This window comes from Heterocephalus glaber, unplaced genomic scaffold, assembly GCF_053883595.1.
Source record: "Heterocephalus glaber isolate CG9 unplaced genomic scaffold, H.glaber_assembly_v1.0 deba00001498, whole genome shotgun sequence".
Classification (NCBI taxonomy): domain Eukaryota; kingdom Metazoa; phylum Chordata; class Mammalia; order Rodentia; family Bathyergidae; genus Heterocephalus; species Heterocephalus glaber.
In genome coordinates, this window is record NW_028258321.1 from 5,312,083 (window position 1) to 5,323,257 (window position 11,175).

General features: G+C 43.7%; 2 pseudogenes; one reads left to right on the forward strand and one right to left on the reverse strand.

Annotated features, from left to right (window-relative positions):
• The first annotated feature begins 8,045 nt into the window (after positions 1 to 8,045).
• LOC101702399 (5-azacytidine-induced protein 2 pseudogene) lies at positions 8,046 to 10,584 on the forward strand (annotated as a pseudogene).
• On the reverse strand, positions 8,598 to 8,685 carry LOC147825489 (small nucleolar RNA U13; annotated as a pseudogene).
• Positions 10,585 to 11,175: the final 591 nt, after the last annotated feature.

The following is an 11,175-nucleotide window of genomic DNA, read 5'->3' on the forward strand; positions in this document are numbered from 1 at the left end:
ATTAAAGAGGAAATTAGACAGTTTCTACGATTACATGATAATGCCAATACAACATAGCAGAACTTATGGGACACAATGGAAGCAGTCCTACAAGGGAAAGTTATAGTGGTGAATTCCCATATCAGGAAAATGAGTTCAAATAAAAAACCTAACATTGAACCTCAAGCTTTTAGATAAAGAGTAAATCAACCCCAAACCTTGTACAAGGGAGGAAATTATAAAGATCAGAGCAGAAATTAATGGAATGGAGACTAAGAAAACAATACAAAAAATCAATGAATCGAAGAGTTGGTTCTTTGAAAGATTAAATAAAATTGACAAACCCTTAGCCATCCTTATAAAAAAAAAGGAAAGAAAAGACTCAAATCCATGCAATTAGGAATCTGCAGGATCATCAATACCTACTTTGAGAAACTGTATTCTAATAAGATGGAAAACACAGAAGAAATAGACAGATTCCTGGATATATATGAATTACTAAAGCTGAACCAAGAAGATATAAGAACTCTAAATGAACCAGTATCAGTCAATGAAATTGAAGATATAATTAAAAGCCTACTGTTACGGCTTGTGTCTAGATGTCCCCCTCAAAGCCTCGTGCAGTCATGGGGCTTCTTCAGAGGTGGCTGAATCTAGAGTGTGTGACACTGGGATTAAGGGTGTGTGCTTACTAAACCTGTCCACTGATTGGTTTGGCACCGCCGTAATCCCAATAGTCTGGATAAGATAAAGGGGCAGAAAGATGCTGTTAAGGTCCATTGTTGCATTTCTACCTTCAGTCACCATGGACTGTTACCCCTCTGCCATGTGCCACCCTGCCTTGGAGCCAGCTGATTATGGACTGAAATTCCTGTAAACTGTGAGCTAAATAGCTCCTTTCCCCTTTAACTTTAGGTGTTGGATATTTTGTCTCACCAAGGAGAGAAAAGTAACTAAGACACAGAAATTTGGTACCAGGAGTGGGGTCATTGCTGTGATATTACCTGACCATGTGGCTCAAGAGCAATTGGAACTGGCTTGTGCAAAGGGAAATAGGAAAGATTCAGAGATGCTAGCTGAAGAAGTAGAGCTGGAATGGCTTAGGCTGTTCTGTACAAGAGATTCTGGTCAGAGCTCAGAAGACCAGAAAGCTGGTAAAGACCAGCCTCGGGAGGTTTCTTCCGGAAAAAGGACTGCATTGGCTGTTGGACACTAGATGATGTGTGTTAAGGTTTGGCTGAAAGTTTGTCTGCATTTTGCTCATGTCCAGAGACTTTGCCTGAAACTGAGATTAAAGGTGACAGACTAATTAATCTTGTAGAAGAAGTTTCAAGGCAGTCTAATGTTGAAGCAGTGGCATGGCTACTATTGGGAGCTTTAGCCAGATCTATGTTGAGAATCAAGAGCAAAGAGCCCAGCAGAATGATTTAAAATGCTGTGAGTTTGGCCATAAAGGAAGCTCCAGTAAAGCTGTGGACTGCAAAGACAGAGCTGAGGTGATCTTGATTGCTGAGAAAGGACGGGAGAATAGAAAAGATGGCCTGAGGGCATCACAAGAAGCAGAAGGGCTCCACCCTTTGCAGCCTCAAAATTGCAAAAGTGAAAGACTTTGCTTTGAGAAGAGAGTTCCAGGGCCCCATCTTCCAGAATGGCAGCATAGAGAATTTGTTCCCCAGAATTGGGTTCAGAATGCTCAGTGATCACACTCCACCCCCTACAGCCAAGAGAGAGGGAAGCCTGGCTACTGCTCCAGCTGGCAGCAGACCTTGGTGTCATCCACGTGGTGCTGGTTTTGGGTGCATGCAGAATGCAAGAGTTGTGGGGTCAGGAAGGCTTCCACCCAGACTTCAGAAGAAGGCCTGGGAGGCCAGGCAGGGTGACCCTGGGAGGGTGGAGTGTGTGAAGCTGTGAGTGTGAAGCCAAAGGTGCACTGGAGACCCCAGAAGGTTGGAGAAGCCAGGAACATGGATCACCTGAGGAAAACTGCAAGGAGGAAGCAGAGCCAGCCCAAGAGAGAAGCCATGGGAGCTGCAACCACCAGAAGTGCTGCAGGGGTGGAGCCACCCAAGCCCTTCAGAGTTCACAGCTTGCCACAGATTGCCAGGAAGTGGAACTGTGGGACTTAATGTTTGCCTTGCTGCATTTTGGACTTGCTTTGGTCCCATTCCTTTGTATCCCCCTGTTTGTACCTTTTGGAATGGAAATGTCTATCTTGTGCCACTGTATGTTGGAAGTATTTAACTTCCTTTTCATTTGCATGGGGGCTCACAGCTAAGAGTTTGCCTTAAATCTCAGAGGAGACTCTGGACTTGGACTTTTCAGCAATGCTGAAACCATTAGGACTTTGGCAGCTCTCGGAGACGGACTGAATGTGTTTTGTGTAAAGAGATGAGCATGAGTCTTTGAAGGGCCAGGGGCAGAATGTTATGGCCTGTGTTTAGATGTTACCCCAAAGCTTCATACAGTCATAGATAGGTAGGGTTTTTTTCTTTTCTTTTCTTTTCTTTTTTTTTTTTTTTTTTTTTTTTTGAGGTAGCTGAATCTAGACTGTTTGATGCTACAGTTAATTCATGGTGCAATGCTAGCCTCAAGGGCACTAAGATAAAGTGCATGAGTGCTGCCCGCCCTAAGTTGTCTGCATAAGATATAAGGGATAGAGAGAGCTGTGCTTGTCCCCTGTTGCTTTTTTTTTGGTACCAGGGATCGAACTCAGGACCTTGCACTTGCGAGGAAGGCGCAGTGCCACTGAGCTAAATCCCCAGCCCTCCCTTGTTGCTTTTGCTGCCCTCTGCTGCCATGAGCTGCTGTCCCTCTGCCATGTGCCCCCTGCCTTGGAGGCAGCCAACTATGGACTGAAACCTCCACAAAGTGTAAGCTTAATAAACCTTCCCTCCTTTAACTTGGAGTTTCGGGTATTTTGTCTCAGCAAGGAGAGAAAAGTAACTAAGCCACCTACCAACACAGAAAAGCCTAGACCCTGATGAATTCACTGCTGAATTCTGTAAGAAATTTAGAGAAGACCTAATGCTGCTACTTCTCAAACTGTTTAATGAAATTGAAAGGGAAGCAATACTCCCAACTTCATTCCTGGAAGCAAGCATCACCCTGATTCCAAAACCAGAGAAGGATTCAGCCAACAAAGAGAATTACAGGACAATCTCCCCAATGAACATAGACGCAAAAATCCTCAATAAGATACCAGCAAACAGAATGCAGCAAATCATCAAGAAGGTTATACACCATGAGCAAGGAGGTCATGATAGTCATGACCAAGTTGAATTCATCCCAGGGATGCAGGGATGGTTCAACATACACAAATCAACAAATCTGATACACTATATTAAAGAGCCAAGGACAAAAACCATGATTGCTGGGGGTGGGGGGTGGGATAAAATAAAATAAAATTTATTTTAAAAACCATATGATCCTCTCAATAGATGCAGAAAAAGCATTTCACAAAATCCAACACCCATTCATGATAAAAACCCTACAGAAAATTGGAATTGATGGTCTCTATCTCAATCTGATAAAAGCCATCTATGACAAACCAACAGCCAACCTCATACTAAGTGGACAAAAACTGAAAGCTTTCACTTTAAAATCAGGAACAAGACAAGGATTCATTCCACTGTCACCACTTCTGTTCAGTATAGTTCTGGAAACATTAGCCAGAGCAATGAGACAAGAGAAAGAAATAAAAGGAATAAGGATAGGAAAGGAAGAAGTTAAATTAGCATTATTTGCAGATGACATGATACTCTACATAGAAGACCCCAAAAGCTCCAAAAGACTTCTAGATTTGCTGACCAAATTCAGTCACACAGCTGGATACAAAGTCAACACTCAAAAGTCAATAGCCTTCCTGTACACGAATAACAAACTCACAGAGAGAGAAATTAGAGAAATCACACCTTTCACATTAGCATCCCAAAACAATGAAACGCCTAGGAATCTAACAAGGAAGATAAAAGACCTCTACATTGAAATCTACAGTACTCTGAAAAAGGAGGTCGAAGAGGATACCGAAAAATGGAAAGATGGCCCGGGGATGTAGCTCAGTGGTTTCGCTGCCTGCTGTGCAAGCGCAAAAACCCGAGTTCGATCCCCAGTACCAAAAAAAAAAAGCATCATACCACAGTGATATATGCACACCCATGTTTATAACAGCACAGTTTGTAATAGCTAAATCTTGGAAACAGCCCAAATGCCCATCAACTGACAAATGGATAAAGAAGATGTGTTTTTTTAATAAAATGGAGTACTACTCTGCCATAAAGAAGGATGAGCTTCAGACATTTATAACTAAATGGATGGACCCTGAGACCATACTTTTAGGTGAGATAAATCGGACACATGTGTTTAAATGCCGCATTGTTTCTCTGGTGTGAGAAACCAAAAGTCCAAAATGTATACTAGATATTGGGAAATGGGAAGAAAATGTTCAAATGGGAAGGGGAGCTAGGGAAGGGGGAGGGAGCATGGAAAGGGACCAAAAAAAAGAAAATAGAAGGAAAAAGTGGAAACGAAGCTTTTGTAAATAAGGAGTGGAAGAGGGAAAAGAAGCAGCAAGATATACAGGTACAAATTCCCTATGATGAATGTTATCATGTATTATCTAAAATGTACCAATAAATGTTTTGCTTAAAAAATAAAAGATCTCTCCCTTTCTCTCTCCTTTTCTTTCTCTTTCTCCCTCTCTCTTTTACACACACACACTCCACCTAGCCCATGTGGTGCTAGTAGAGGGATGGACACATAAGCCAACAGAATAGGGCAAGGATATAGCTCCTTGGTAGAGCTCTTGCCTAGCCTGTCCAAGGCCCTAGGTTCAATTCCCAGAAAAAAAAACCCCAGAAACAAAACCCACCCACTTCCCCACCCCCACACGCCCAAACAATAGAATAGAATGCGTTCGGAGAAAAGTCCCATACCTCCAGGTCCTGCGATCCTTTCTGTCAGTAAGTGTTCACAGTGCGTAACAGTCACACTCCTGTGGGCAGCTGGTACATGTACCTGACACATCCTCCCACCCTTTCCCTGTATCCTGGGTTTGCTTCCCTTTTGCAAAAGGTCTAGCTCCTTATTACCGATTCTCTACTATTTTGCTCATACGAGAGGAGCCTCGTGCCATCTACAGAGCCCACCAAAAATGCATACACATTTCAGGAAAGAAAAACGGTAGGTTTTTTCAGCAGATGGTGCTACCCTCCTGTGGGGGGTCCTAGAGGGTGCCACGAATCACAGAAAACCCACTGCTCCGCCGGCCCTGAGAGAAGAACCTGAAAGTGCACATGCAGCAATCCCGGTGACCAAGGCCACCCAAGCAGCAGCTCGCCCCACTAATAAACATCTGGAAGCTCACGGCCACCGCTCTGAGCAGCTCTGGTCATTGTAGAGGCCAAAGGTAACTTGTATTAATCCCATGATGTTTCAATAAACTTAGTATTCAAATTTTATACAAGTTTTTCTTTTCCTGAAGTGTGGATACGTGTTTTTGGCAGTGGCCTGTCTCTCTGTCTCTGTCTCTCTCTGTCTCTCTGTCTCTGTCTCTCTCTGTCTCTCTCTCTCTCAATATATATATACCCCCCCAGGAACACGGGTTGAGACAGGCTGACCTTGAACTCAGACTAGACAGTCCTCCTGCTTCAGCCTCCCAAGTGCTAGAATTACAGGCGTGCACCACAATGCATGGCAAAGCTGTGTGATATTTAAGCTCATGTGTCTGATTTATTTCACTTAACATTATGGTCTCAAGATGCATCCATTTTCCTACAAAAGCCTCAAATTTTTCCTTCTTTATGGCAGAGTAGTACTCCATTGTGTATAATTTCTACATTTTTTATCCATTCATCTGTTGATGGACATATAAGTTGTTTCGAAGGTTTAGCTTTAGTGGACCCTTGACTTACAAACTCAATCCGTTCCGAGGACTGGATGTAACTGAGTCAATACAGCTGAGATCTGGGTGCTTACCTGGGTACATGCTATAGATAACAAGAGGCAGATGAAGCTTCCATTAACCTAATTAGCCCAAGTTGTTCATATGTCAGATCAGTTGTAACTAGAGGGTTCACTGTTACTATGAATTGTGCTGCTATAAACATGAGTATGATCTCTTTAACTCTTTTGGGAAGAGACCTAGAAGAAGAGCTGGGCCAAATGGAATTTCTAGTTTCAGTTTATTGAGGAAACTCCTTACTAATTTCCGTAATAGCCATACTAATTCACATTCCCACCAGCAGTAAAAGGATTCCTTTACTCCCTAGCCTTGCCATCATTTGTTATTATTTCTTTTTTCTTTCCTTTTTTGTCTTGTTTTATGAGACAGAATCTTGCTATATAGTTCAGGTAAGTTTTGAACTCAGTATGTAGTCCAGGCTGGCCTTGAACTCACAGCAATCCTCCTGCCTCAGCCTCCCAAGTGTTGGGATTACAGGTGTGTGGCACCATGCCTGGCATTATTTGATTTCTTGATGATAGCCATTCTTTCTGGAGTAATATGGAATCTCAGTGTCACTTTAATTTCCATTGCTGAAATAGCAGTGTTGAACATTTCTTCATGTAGTTTTAGGGCATTTGTACTTCTGAGAAGTCTATTTATTTTGGTTGCTCATCTTTTGAATGGACCTTTTATTTTGGGTGGTTGAATGTTTTTAATTCTTTGTATACCCTAGGTATTAGTCCTCTGTCTGAGGAATAGCTGAAAAAAAATTTTCTTGCTTTGTAGGTTGTCTTTCATTGTTAATTATTCCTTTGTCGTGCAGAAGCCTTTAAATTTGATGTGATCCCATTTGTTGCTTCTTGGTATTACTTCTTGCGCAACTGAAGGTTCTGTTCATATGAAGTCCTTGTCTACACCTATGTCTTCAAGAGTTTTACCTATTTTATCTTCCTGCAGGTTGTTTCTGTTTTTTGTTGGGGTTTTTTTTGAGACAGGCTCTCACTATGTAGTCCAGGCTGGCCTCAAACTCGCAGTGATCCTCCTGCCTCAGCCTCCCGAGTGATGGGATTACAAGTGTGTGCACCACGCCAGGCTCTCTCTCTCTCCCTCTCTCTCTCTCTCTCTCTCTCTCCCTCTCTCCCTCTCTCTCTCTGAGAAGGTTGTTGCTGTTTTAACATTTACATTTTTGATCATTTTGATTTTAGCTTAGCACACGGAGAGATACATGGCTCCAGACCAGCCTTTTGCATGTGAATAGGCCCCACTTGTTAAAGAGGCGATCTTTCCTCCAGCGTATGTTTTGACCCCAGTGTCACAGTTCCGGGAGCTGACTGTGCTTGGGGTTGTTTCTGGGTCCACTCTTCTGTTCCATCTATCCACATGTCTGTTCTCTGAGCCCAGTTTTGCCAGCTGTAACCTGAGACAGTATCTAGCTTGCTGCAGGGTAGCACTGGATGCATTATGGGGACCGAGGGCAAGTGCACGAACATACGCAGCATTGTGTGCTGCTCGGCTCAACTCAGGGACTCGACACAGTGTGGCCTTAAGGGCTGTACAGAGCAGGCTCTGGGACATGCTAAGGTTTTTCGTCAAACTAGGAATGGTTTCCAGGAACCGTGGTTGGGAGAGAAGTCACACCAGCAGATGGATAATCCAGGAGCGGCTGTGGGTTCGAGAGGTGAAGAAAGGGGTGCCGGGTCCCCGCTACTTTCCAGGCTCAGGGAGGAGAATCAAGCCCAGCCTGGGCAAATTGGCAGGACCCTGTTTCAAAATTAAAAATAAATGGGGCCGGGGATTTAGCTCAGTGGCACCGCACTAGCCTCGCAAGCGCAAGGTCCTGAGTTCGATCCCCGGTACCTAAATAAATAAAAAATAAAAATAACACAGGAGCCACCAGTTGGGAGGTGCAACAGCACAGGCAAGAGCACAGGTAGAAACCTCGGTCTGCAGCCAGGGAGGCTGGAGGCGGCTTCCAGCTCCGAAGGCCGCGGGCAGCGACGCTGCAGGCTTCGTGGTGACCACCAGGGGGCGGTGTGGCCCAACAGCTGGGTGCTGGTTCGCGCGGCTCAGCGCTGGCGGGGGTGGGGGTGGGGGTGGGGGGGAGGTGTCTTGTTTTGCCCCAAGAGTTGCCCTAGACGTTCAGAAGCCACCAACACAAACTTATCTGCCAATCCACTTTGTGACCACTCTGGAGGCTCCCATGATCTTGTCGAATACCGGCCATAACCCTGTGTGATGCTTTACGTTAGTGTCGCCCCCTGAAAGAACGGATGTTGACTGTAAGTGAATTACTCAAGTCCAAGGAGTACAGGAGAATCCGGGTTTGACCCCAGGGCCACAATTCCCAGCCTGCGCCCTCCACTACAACCTACTACCTTTTGCTAAGGAGATAGGAGCTTTTAAAGATTTTCGTAATGCCAAGTGTGGTGGTGTATGCTTGTAATCCCAGCACTTGGAAGGCTGAGGCAGGAGGGTCGTCGCGAATTTGAGGCCAGCCTCGACTACACAGCGAGACCCTGCCTCAACAAAACAGGGGTGGGGGATTTAGCTCAGTGGTTCCGCCGCCTGCCTCGCAAGCGCAAGGTCCCGAGTTTGATCCCCGGTACCAAAAAAACCCCCAAACCAAACAAAAACAAGATCTGCGTAATAATACTTATATTAATTATTTTTTAATTCAGATCAGATGGGTAATGTGCCGACTGAGGGAGGCACATCTCACGCATACAACATGAACACCCAATCATCACGCTCATGAACCGAAGGATCGATATATTAATTATTTTTAAAAACGACAGCCCGCGGCTCGCCCCTCCTCACAGAACTTCGAAGTCGCAGTGGAGGGCCTGGCCGCGCCACGCCCGGGGTCGGCCGAGGCAGAAGAAACGGGACTCTCCGCGGAGTACCCGGAGCCGCTACTGTGTCCTGGAGGAAACCGGAAGCCCGTGGTGACCCCTGGCGCCCGCTGTCATGGATGCACTGGTAGAGGATGATGTCTGCATTTTGAATCCTGAAAAAGCTCATGGAAGAGATACAGCGAGTAACCCCAGTTTCAATACATTCAGATGAGTCTGTTGCTTCACATTTTGCCCGTCACTGCTTATGAAGACATCAAAAAATGACTTAATGATTCAGAGAAAGAGAATTCTTTCCTAAAGAAAAGAATAAGGGTTTTGAAAGAAAAGCTTGTAGGAGCTCGATTAGATGAAGAGGCAAGTTCTGTGGGAGGAGAACAAGTAAATAAGGCCTATATGCAGATCAGAGGTTTGCATTGATAGGGATAATTTGAAGAGCAAATTGGATAAAATGAATAAAGACAGCTCTGAATCTTTGAAAATATTGAATGAGCAGCTATAGTCTAAAGAAGTAGAACTCCTCCAGCTGAGAACAGAGGTGGAAACTGAGCAGGTGATGAGGAATTTAAATCCACCTCCATCAAACTGGGAGGTGGAAAGGTTGAGCTGTGACCTGAAGATCCATGGTTTGGAACAAGCGCTGGAACTGATGAAAAAAGAATGTAATGATCTCAAAATAGAGCTACAAAAAGCCAAGCAAATGGATTCATCTCAGGAAGACAGTCTGAAGAGTAGCGATCTCCAAGGACTAAGCATTTCAAGTGATAATATGCAACATGCATACTGGGAACTGAAAAGAGAAATGTCCACTTCACATCTGGTGACTCAAATACAAGCTGAACTACTAAGAAAACTGAAAATCTCAACTGCAATCAAAAAGCTTGCACTCCAGTTGGATGCACTGAAGACCTTGGGAAAGACCGCACAAAATTGCACTTGACAAATTTCACTGCCACATGCAAAAGACATGGCCCACCTTCACCAAATGGCAACCCTCTTTGTCATACTATATCTTCCCCTTTATCAGGGGATATAAAGGTTTTGTCAGAGAAAGCAATTCTCCAATCATAGACAGATAATGAAAGATTGATTCCTAATAATGGTACAGCCTTTCAGGAACACAACTCTCACAGCAGAAATTCCCTGGAAGACAATTCTTGGGTATTCCCAAGCCCTCCCAAATCTAGTGAGACAGCATTTTGGGAAATTAAAAGTAAAATTTTGCCTTTACCCAAACTGCCACCACTGCATTACTTGGATCAACATAATCAAAAGTGTCTTTATAAAAGTTAAATCTGAAGAGATTTGTGATTTGATCATGAGGTCACTGTATCTCTCAGTGGTTCTCCCCCCAAAAATTTAACAAACTGAAAGTGGATTTTGATTAAAATTTTGCATTTCTTCAGCATCTACATTTCAACATAAGGTATGATAAGTAGTTGATTTTCTAGTATGAAGGAAGAGCACCCTTCCGCTCTGTATTCTAAGAATCAGATAATATGCTAACTATACTAATGAATACATTTACAGGGTTTATAAAGATAAATCTGCCATTTATAACAATTGTGAAATTTACTATAGGTAAAGAATAGAATTGGAGATATTTGGACATGGTGTGACAAAGTATGTGAAATGCCTAAATATCCATTCATAAAAAGAAAAAGAAGCCTTTAATATAGGAGGAAAACCACGTACATTGGGTCAGATTGCATAAAGGGGCAAATGACAATGTGAATAGGTTATATTTGTTGACTTTTTGATATATAAAATTATGAAATATAATGGAATAAAAGTATCTAGGTTATTAAAAAATGACTGTTTCCATTTGGGAAGATAAAACCTTCTGGAACGCTTGATGGTTGTATGACACTGTGAATACATTTTTTTTCTTCAGTACTGGGGATGGAACACAGCCTTTGCGCTGAGCTAAATCCCCAGCCCCCTTTTATACCTTTTGAGACAGGTGTTAGTAAATTGCTCGGCTTGGCTAGAACTTGTGATCCTCCTGTCTCCTGTACCACCATGCCCAACTGTAGAGGTACCTAATATCGCTGAATAGTTCACTTAAAAATGGTACATTTTGGGGCCAGGGATGTAGCTCAGTGGCACAGCACCTGCCTGGCAAACTCGAGGTCCTGAGTTTGATCCCCAGTACCAAAAGAAAAAAAAATGGTAAATTTTAAGCAGCACATGCTGTTATCATGGGCTCTGGGAGGTTGAAGCAGTGGGGTCACAAGTTCCACCGAAGCCAGTTTAGCAACTTAGCAAGACCCTGTCTCAAAATTAAAAATATAGGGCCAGGCGTGGTGGTACACTTCTGTAGTCTCAGCACTTGGGAGGCTGAGGCAGGAAGATAGCTCCAAGTTCAAGGCCAACCTGGGCTACATAGTGAGTTCAAACTAC